Below are 10213 nucleotides of genomic sequence, written 5' to 3' on the forward strand. Positions count from 1 at the left end.
AAAGGACAACCTATGAGGAGGGAGAAGAGGAGGTGACCCAGGATTAATAAAGGACAACCTATGAGGAGGGAGAAGAGGAGGTGACCCAGGATAAATAAAGGACAACCTAACCCAGGATTAATAAAGGACAACCCCTGAGGAGAGAGCAGAGGAGGTGACCCAGGATTAATAAAGGACAGCCCATGAGTTGAGAGAAGAGGAGGTGACCCAGGATAAATAAAGGACAACCTATGAGGAGGGAGAAGAGGAGGTGACCCAGGATTAATAAAGGACAACCTATGAGGAGAGAGCAGAGGAGGTGACCCAGGATAAATAAAGGACAACCTATGAGGAGAGAGCAGAGGAGCTGACCCAGGATTAATAAAGGACAACCTATGAGGAGAGAGCAGAGGAGGTGACCCAGGATTAATAAAGGACAGCCCATGAGTTGAGAGAAGAGGAGGTGACCCAGGATTAATAAAGGACAACCTATGACGAGAGAGCAGAGGAGGTGACCCAGGATTAATAAAGGACAACCTATGAGGAGGGAGAAGAGGAGGTGACCCAGGATTAATAAAGGACAACCTATGAGGAGGGAGAAGAGGAGGTGACCCAGGATAAATAAAGGACAACCTATGAGGAGAGAGCAGAGGAGCTGACCCAGGATTAATAAAGGACAACCTATGAGGAGAGAGCAGAGGAGGTGACCCAGGATTAATAAAGGACAGCCCATGAGTTGAGAGAAGAGTAGGTGACCCAGGATAAATAAAGGACAACCTATGAGGAGGGAGAAGAGGAGGTGACCCAGGATTAATAAAGGACAACCTATGAGGAGAGAGCAGAGGAGGTGACCCAGGATTAATAAAGGCCTGTATCACTTTTTTATTCGTATTGTATTATTATTATATGATATTATTATTATTTATTTATTTATCAGGGGATGCTGCAGCACCCTCAGCACCCCTACTTCCCATGGATATGCCCCTTCCCCTTTCTGACAGCTATCTAGCTCATTATGACCCTGTCCAACAACAACCCCTAGCTGACCACTGTCTCTAGCTCATTTACTACCCTGTCCAGAAACAACCCTTATCCCCTTTCTGACCAATGTCCAGCTCACCAAAAACAACCCCTATCCCCTCTCTGATTATCTAGCTCTGGTCACAACTCAACTCATTGTCACCTCATTACTGTAAAAAAAATAATTGACCCCATCATGATTTGAACACAGAATCTGATCTTGAGTCAGATGTACTACTGTTGCTCCACAAAGTCTGGTGAGCAGCTGCCTGGGGTGTTAGGACTCTAGATGCTGCCTGAGATGTTAGGGCTCTAGAAGCTGCCTGAGGTGGCAGGACTCAAGACGCTGCCTGAGATGTTAAGGCTCTAGAAGCTGCCTGGGCTGTTAGAACTCTAGAAGCTGCCTGAGGTGTTAGGGCTCTAGAAGCTGCCTGAGGTGTTAGGGCTCTAGAAGCTGCCTGGGGTGTTAGGGCTCTAGAAGCTGAGGTGTTAGGGCTCTAGAAGCTGCCTGGGGTGTTAGGGCTCTAGAAGCTGCCTGAGGTGTTTAGGGCTCTAGAAGCTGCCTGGGGTGTTAGGGCTCTAGAAGCTGCCTGAGGTGTGTAGGGCTCTAGAAGCTGCCTGGGGTGTTAGGGCTCTAGAAGCTGCTTGAGATGTTAGGGCTCTAGAAGCTGCCTGAGGTGTTAGGGCTCTAGAAGCTGCCTGAGGTGTTAGGGCTCTAGAAGCTTCCTGGGGTGTTAGGGCTCTAGAAGCTGCCTGATGTGTTAGAACTCTAGAAGCAACCTGAGGTGTTAGGGCTCTAGAAGCTTCCTGAGGTGTTGTTGCTCTAGAAGCTGCATGAGGTGTTCGGGCTCTAGAAGCTGCCTGAGGTGTTAGGGCTCTAGAAGCTGTCTGATGTGTTAGGGCTTTAGAAGAGCTGGTTGGCACAAGATGTTCAGTTTCTCACGACAATATTGACCTCTCGAAAAACATGCATCTTGTTTACTTTATTCCCAGCAGAAAGATAAGGGGGAGCATTCTAGGAAACAGCATCATACTGCCTGGTCACCCAGGACCTTTGACCAACACTGAATTGGTCACTGAACAAGTACAACCCTTGCATCTGGGAAACTAGCCAAGTAGTATCATGACAATTCAATGATGTAATCTCAAAATATGCTCAACATTGTGTTGATCACTCTAAAGTAAATATGACCTTTAGTCTTTAAATCCCCCTGTTAGACCCTGTTATGTGATTCTGTGTCTGCTAAATGAATTAAGGTAAATGTCAGAGGATCAAGTATCGCACCTGTATGCATCTCACTATCCCTTCCCTTTCTCCTCTCTGTCGATGGTGCAGCTGTAGAATGTTTCGAGGATCTGGGGACCCGTGCCAAATCTTTTCAGTCTCCTGAGGCGGAATAGGCTTTGTCATGCCCACTTCACAACTGTCTTGCTGTGTTTGGACCATGCTTGTTTGTTGGTGATGTGGACACCAAGGAGCTTGAAACTCTTGATCTGCTCCACTACAGCCCCGTCGATGTGGATGGGGGCGTGCTCAGCCCTCCGTTACCTGTCGTCCATGACCAGCTCCTTTGTCTTGCTCACCATGAGGGAAAGGTTTTAGGTGATGGCTTTCTTATGGAAGGTTTGGGAAACGCTTCCTTTTAGGTGGTTGTACAATTTAACGGCTCTTTTCTGAATTTTGATCATTAGCGGGTATTGGCCTAATTCTGCTCTGCATGCATTATTTGGTGTTTTACTTTGAACACTGAGGATATTTTTGCAGAATTATATAGCTGATTCAAGTCTTTTTTTGCCAGATATCCCCTTTCTCTCTCCCTCCCCTCTCTGCTCACCTCTCTCCCTCTCTCTGCTCTCCTCTGTCCCTCTCTCTCCTCTCCCTCTCCCTCCGTCTCCTCTCCCTCTCTTCCCCCTCTCTCTGCTTTCCTCTCTCCTCTCCCTCTCTCCCTCTCTCTCATCTCCTTGCCTCTCCTTCTCCTTCTTTCTCCTCTTCTTCTCTTCCACCTTCTCTCTCTCTCTTGCTCTCTGGCCCCTCTCTCTCTCTTCCAGCTTCTCTCTGCTCTCCTCTCCCTCTGTCTCTCTCCCCCGTCTCTCTCCCTCTCTCTTTGCCCTCTCTCTCCCTCTCTCTCTCTCCTCCTTCTCTCACCCCTCTCTCTCTTCTCCTCTTCCTCTCTCTCTGCACAGAAAGAGGCATCCAGAGGTTTCAGTCCCTGCGTCATGTGATCCAATCTCCCCATGTCCCTTGTCATGTGACCAAGTCGATAACCGAGGTATAAAAAAATAGCAGCAACAACAACGTGTGGGATGATGCTTGTAATATCCATTACAGTGATTTGATTGTTGGAATGTGTCTGCTTCCTCATCTGTGTGTGTGTGTGTGTGTGTGTGTGTGTGTGTGTGTGTGTGTGTGTGTGTCTGGCCACTTCTCTGTGTTTTCATGCAATAAAGTATCATAATATGAACAAGCATCCTTCTGATTTACAGGCAGACACCCTACCTTTGCACCAGAAAGTCCTGTGATTTGTTGTGTGTCTGAGGCCCTTTCATTGAATGTACTTCCTTATGTTTCCCCTGGGAAATTGACCAGAGGTATGCTTCGGGGGGAATGGTTAGGGTAGTGGTGTGTGTGTGTGGTAACTACACACACATACACAAGCATGTATAGTTGTGTGTGTACTGTATGTTTCTGAGTGTTTTTATATGTGCCTGTGAACAGTCTGCCTGCTAGGTGTCCAAGGACTGAGGGGTGGGCCGGGTGCTGGAGAAACTGAGCCGCTTCGCAGACGAGCGGACCCCCAAGGTGCGACCCCAGGTCTTCCACAAGGTGCTGGGTGGCTTACAGCCCTGGGTGTTTTGCTTACCTGACCTCTGTGTCGTCATCGAGGCACAGATACATCAATAATAATAACAGACTGATTGATAATAGCTGTCTATTTGTTATTTATTTGTACGGCTGTATAAGCAACACACAGTAGGCTATATTAAAAACATCTTAACCTTTCCTGGAATGTACAAACCATTCTCTGACGATAATATTGCCTGACTGCAAGACTAGACTGTTTTCCTCTATTTTTCATGATGATTTAGTAGCCTTTTCACCTCTACTACTGGTTAAAGCAAGCAAACTCACTTTCAAGCGCAAAACGAATGACCCCGACGTGATTCGAACACGCAACCTTCTGATCTGGAGTCAGACGCGCTACCGTTGCGCCACGAAGTCCTGTACGGGTATCCTGCGTCTGAGACGTTTTATAGGATTTTCTACAGGAAAAGGTATCGACGACGACATGCCATAGCCACTGCGCGCGGTTGGTCGCGTAACCATTCCGTGCGCTTCGTGAGTATGTCATGAGATGCTGACCACCTTGTGCCGACCAGCACTTTCAGAAGCTAAACAGTTTTAAGAGTACATTATCTGACCTCGTGGCGCAACGGTAGCGCGTCTGACTCCAGATCAGAAGGTTGCGTGTTCAAATCACGTCGGGGTCAAAATTTTGAGCTCGATTGAAAACTGGGTTTCAATAAGGATTAAAGATTAAATGGCTTCTGAACATATACGGCTTTAGGGGACAACAGAGCCCCCGTTTACACCTAGTGCTAACGTTATATCTGGATATCAACATAGGCGCAGGAAGTAGGGGTGCTGCAGCATCCCCTGATAAATCTAAATTATGATACATTTTTTTATAATGCAAAAAAAAAGTAAAACATTTGTGAACAAAGCATTTATTATTCCAGTACGACTGGACAAAAATACTAATCAGAGCGGAGAGAAAAATGCCCCTCAATTTGTGTTGCATTGTATATAATATACCCTGCTCAAAGGAATTAAAGGGAACACTAAAATAACACATCCTAGATCTGAATGAATTAAATATTCTTATTAAATACTTTTTTCTTTACATAGTTGAATGTGCTGACAACAAAATCACACAAAAATGATAAATGGTAATCAAAATAATCAACCAATGAAGGTCTTGATTTGGAGTGACACTCAAAATTAAAGTGGAAACCACACTACAGGCTGATCCAACTTTGATGTAATGTCCTTAAAACAAGTCAAAATGAGGCTCAGTAGTGTGTGTGGTCTCCACGTGCCTGTATGACCTCCCTACAATGCCTGGGCATGCTCCTGATGAGGTGGTGGATGGTGTCCTGAGGGATCTCCTCCCAGACCTGGATTAAAGCATCCGCCAACTCCTGGACAGTCTGTGGTGCAATGGAGCAGGTGGATGGAGCGAGACATGATGTCCCAGATGTGCTCAATTGGATTCAGGTCTGGGGAACGGGCGGGCCAGTCCATAGCATCAATTTCTTCCTCTTGCAGGAACTGCTGACACACTCCAGCCACATGAGGTCTAGCATTGTCTTGCATTAGGAGGAACACAGGGCCAACCGCACCAGCATATGGTCTCACAAGGGGTCTGAGGATCTCATCTCGGTGCCTAGTGTCAGTCAGGCTACCTCTGGCGAGCACATGGAGGGCTGTGCGGCCCCCCAAAGAAATGCCACCCCACAAACCGGTCATGCTGGAGGATGTTGCAGGCAGCAGAACGTTCTCCACAGCGTCTCCAGTCTGTCACATGTGCTCAGTGTGAACCTGCTTTCATCTGTGAAGAGCACAGGGCGCCAGTGGCGAATTTGCCAATCTTGGTGCCAATCTTGGTGTTCTCTGGCAAATGCCAAACGTCCTGCACAGTGTTGGGCTGTAAGCATAACCCCCACCTGTGGACGTCGGGCCCTCATACCACCCTCATGGAGTCTGTTTCTGACCATTTGAGCAGACACATGCACATTTGTGGCCTGCTGGAGGTCATTTGCAGGGCTCTGGCAGTGCTCCTCCTGCTCCTCCTTGCACAAAGGCAGAGGAAGCGGTCCTGCTGCTGGGTTGTTGCCCTCCTACGGCCTCCTCCACGTCTCCTGATGTACTGGCCTGTCTCCTGGTAGCGCCTCCATGCTCTGGACACTACGCTGACAGACACAGCAAACCTGCCTGCCACAGCTCGCATTGATGTGCCATCCTGGATGAGCTGCACGACCTGAGCCACTTGTGTGGGTTGTAGACTCCATCTCATGCTACCACTAGAGTGAAAGCACCATCAGCATTCAAAAGTGACCAAAACATCAGCCAGGAAGCATAGGAACTGAGAAGTGGTCTGTGGTTATCACCTGCAGAACCACTCCTTTATTGGGGGTGTATTGCTAATTGCCTATAATTTCCACCTGTTGTCTATTCCATTTGCACAACAGCATGTGAAATTTATTGTCAATCAGTGTTGTTTCCTAAGTGGACAGTTTGATTTCACAGAAGTGTGATTGACTTGGAGTTACATTGTGTTGTTTAAGTGTTCCCTTTATTTTTTTGAGCAGTGTATATATATTAATTTCAAAGTCCTGTAAGCATTTGACATTGTAATAGAGCCAGCTTGTTGTCCTAAAACCTGGAAACAAATTACCTCTGATTCGTTCAGCCGTCCCTACGGAAAAAATGTATGGAGAAAGATCAGGACTTTGGAATAAATACCAAATATAAGGTCTGAGGTTAACACGGGTATAAGAGATATAATATGTTTTGTTCTATGAGATAATGACAGTCAGTTAACATTACTTTATGAATTATGAAATGGTTTGTGTTTTTTATTGTTACCTAAATTCTAAAACAAATCATAAAAAGTGACGTAAGCTGATGAAGATCTCCTAAGCCTGTGTTTAACACAGAACTTATTTTCGGGGTTTATCCAAAAAGAAGAGAAAAAAAATGCCATTGATTTTGCTCATAGGCTTTCCCCAAACAACCATGGCAGAGTTAGTGCCTACAAAAAGACACCATTATTTCTCTCTTTGATGGGGCGCCCCCACGTGGTAAGGGTAGGCAACAACACATCTGCCACACTGATCACTGATCCTTAACACGGGGGCCCCTCAGGGGTGCGTGTTCAGTCCTCTCCTGTACTCCCTGTTCACCCACGACTGCGTAGCCAAGCATGACTTCAACACCGTAATTAAGTTAGCTGATGTAGACATCATCACCAACAACGATGCCTATAGGGAGGAGATCAGAGACCTGGCAGTGTGGTGCCAGACAACAAACTCTCCCACAATGTGAGCAAAGAGCTGATTGTGGACAATAGGAAAAGGAGGGCCGAACAGGCCCCCATTAACATCGACGTGGCTGGAGCGGGTCGAGAGTTTCAAGATCTTTAGCGGCCACATCACCAATAAACTATCATGGTCCAAACACAGCAAGACAGTTGTGAAGAGAACACGACAACACCGTTTCCCCCTCAGGAGACTGAAAAGATTTGGCATGGGGTCCCCAGATCCTCAAAAAGTTATTCAGCTGCAACATCGAGAGCATCCTGTCTGGTTGCATCACCGCTTGGTATGGCAACTGCTCGACATTCGACCACAAGGCGCTACAGAGGGTAGTCTGTACGGCCCAGTACATTACCGGGGCCAAGCTTCCTTCCATCGAGGACCTCTATATACCAGGCGGTGTCAGAGGAAGGCCCAACATTTTTTCAAAGACTCCAGCCACCCAAGTAATAGACTGTTCTCTCTGCCAACATACGGCAAATGGTACCGGAGCGCCAAGTCTAGGACCAAACGGCTCCTTAACAGCTTTTACCTCCAAGCCATAAGAATGCTGAACAATTAATCAAATTAAGGTCTGACTACTTCCCCTCTCAACTCGTTTCCCCTGGCCAGGGATGATGATGACAGGCCTCCATGGCCTCTGACCTCATGACAGAGCAGTTTGGAAAGAGTTAATAAGATAACAGGAAGTCACATTGATTAATTACACAGCAAGGTAGTAAATATGCTTACCTCAGATCCCCATACAGATTTGATGAGGGGTGTTTGTGGGGTGTGTGTGGGTGCAACCTGGTCTCAGTGCATTTCATTTTATTCTGTACGTAAATCAGAGTATTCCATTTAATATCAAATCAAATCCAATTTTATTTGTCACATACACATGGTTAGCAGATGTCAATGCGAGTGTAGCGAAATGCTTGTGCTTCTAGTTCCGACAATGCAGTAATAACCAACAAGTAATCTAGCTAACAATTCCAAAACTACTACCTTATAGACACAAGTGTAAGGGGATAAAGAATATGTACATAAAGATATATGAATGAGTGATGGTACAGAGCGGCATAGGCAAGTGCAGTATATACATATGAGATGAGTATGTAAACAAAGTGGCATAGTTATAGTGGCTAGTGATACATGTATTACATAAAGATGCAGTAGATGATATAGAGTACAGTATATACGTATACATATGAGATGAATAATGTGGGGTATGTAAACATTATATTAGGTAGCATTGTTTAAAGTGGCTAGTGATATATTTTACATCATTTCCCATCAATTCCCATTATTAAAGTGGCTGGAGTTGAGTCAGTGTGTTGGCAGCAGACACTCAATGTTAGTGGTGGCTGTTTAACAGTCTGATGGCCTTGAGATAGAAGCTGTTTTTCAGTCTCTCGGTCCCAGCTTTGATGCACATGTACTGACCTCGCCTTCTGGATGATAGCGGGGTGAACAGGCCGTGGCTCGGGTGGTTGTTGTCCTGGAGGGCAAGTAGTTTGCCCCCGGTGATGCGTTGTGCAGACCTCACTACCCCCTGGAGAGCCTTACGGTTGTGGGCGGAGCAGTTGCCATACCAGGCGGTGATACAGCCCGACAGGATGCTCTCGATTGTGCATCTGTAGAAGTTTGTGAGTGCTTTTGGTGAAAAGCCGAATTTCTTCAGCCTCCTGAGGTTGAAGAGGCGCTGCTTCACGATGCTGTCTGTGTGGGTGGACCAATTCAGTTTGTCTGTGATGTGTACGCCGAGGAACTTAAAACTTACTACCCTCTCCACTACTGTTCCATCGATGTGGATAGGGGGGTGTTCCCTCTGCTGTTTCCTGAAGTCCACAATCATCTCCTTTGTTTTGTTGACATTGAGTGTGAGGTTATTTTCCTGACACCACACTCCGAGGGCCCTCACCTCCTCCCTGTAGGCCTTCTCGTCATTGTTGATAATCAAGCCTACCACTGTTGTGTCGTCCGCAAACTTGATGATTGAGTCGGAGGCGTGCGTGGCCACGCAGTCGTGGGTGAACAGGGAGTACAGGAGAGGGCTCAGAACGCACACTTGTGGGGCCCCAGTGTTGAGGATCAGCGGGGTGGAGATGTTGTTGCCTACCCTCACCACTTGGGGGCGGCCCGTCAGGAAGTCCAGTACCCAGTTGCACAGGGTGGGGTCGAGACCCAGAGTTTCGAGCTTGATGACGAGCTTGGAGGGCACTATTATAATAATATATGTGAAATGTTACGTTTCGTGTCTATTAACCATTTGGTATGATATGTTGCGAAATACAATTTGTATTATACGTTAAAAGTTTGCAAAATGTAAGATATGTTACGAATTTACAAAATGTAAGATGTGTTACGAATTTACAAAATGTAAGATATGTTACGAATTTACAAAATGTAAGATATGTTACGAATTTACAAAATGTAAGATGTGTTACGAATGTACAAAATGTAAGATATGTTACGAATTTACAAAATGTAAGATGTGTTACGAATGTACAAAATGTAAGATGTGTTACGAATTTACAAAATGTAAGATATGTTACGAATTTACAAAATGTAAGATATGTTACCACCATACGCCCTACCCCCATACGCCCTACCCCCTACCACCATACGCCCTATCCCCTACCACCATACGCCCTATCCCCTACCACCATACGCCCTACCCCTACCACCATACGCCCTACCACCATACACCCTACCCCCTACCACCATACGCCCTACCCCCTACCGCCATACGCCCTACCACCATACGCCCTACCCCCCTACCACCATACGCACTACCCCAATACGCCCTACACCCTACCACCATATGCCCTACCACCATACGCCCTACCCCCTACCACCATACGCCCTACCCCCATATGCCCTACCCCCTACCACCATACGCCCTACCCCCTACCATCATACGCCCTACCCCCTACCACCATATGTCCTACCCCCTACCACCATACGCCCTACCACCATACACCCTACCCCCTACCACCATACCCCCTACCCCCTACCACCATACGCCCTACCACCATACGCCCTACCCCCTACCACCATACACCCTACCCCCTACCACCATACGCCCTACCCCCTACCACCATACCCCCTACCACCATACGCCCTACCACCATAC

The 10213-nt window shown here is 46.9% G+C and overlaps 2 non-coding genes across 2 annotated transcripts; one reads left to right on the forward strand and one right to left on the reverse strand.

Moving 5' to 3' along the window:
• Positions 1 to 4147: 4147 nt before the first annotated feature.
• trnaw-cca (transfer RNA tryptophan (anticodon CCA)) lies at positions 4148 to 4219 on the reverse strand. The gene has a single exon. It is a non-coding gene; the product is annotated as a tRNA-Trp (tRNA).
• A 197-nt stretch (positions 4220 to 4416) lies between these two features.
• Positions 4417 to 4488, forward strand: trnaw-cca (transfer RNA tryptophan (anticodon CCA)). The gene has a single exon. It is a non-coding gene; the product is annotated as a tRNA-Trp (tRNA).
• The last annotated feature ends 5725 nt before the right edge of the window (positions 4489 to 10213 follow it).

The sequence above is a fragment of the Oncorhynchus keta genome, chromosome 25 (assembly GCF_023373465.1).
Source record: "Oncorhynchus keta strain PuntledgeMale-10-30-2019 chromosome 25, Oket_V2, whole genome shotgun sequence".
NCBI lineage: Eukaryota > Metazoa > Chordata > Actinopteri > Salmoniformes > Salmonidae > Oncorhynchus > Oncorhynchus keta.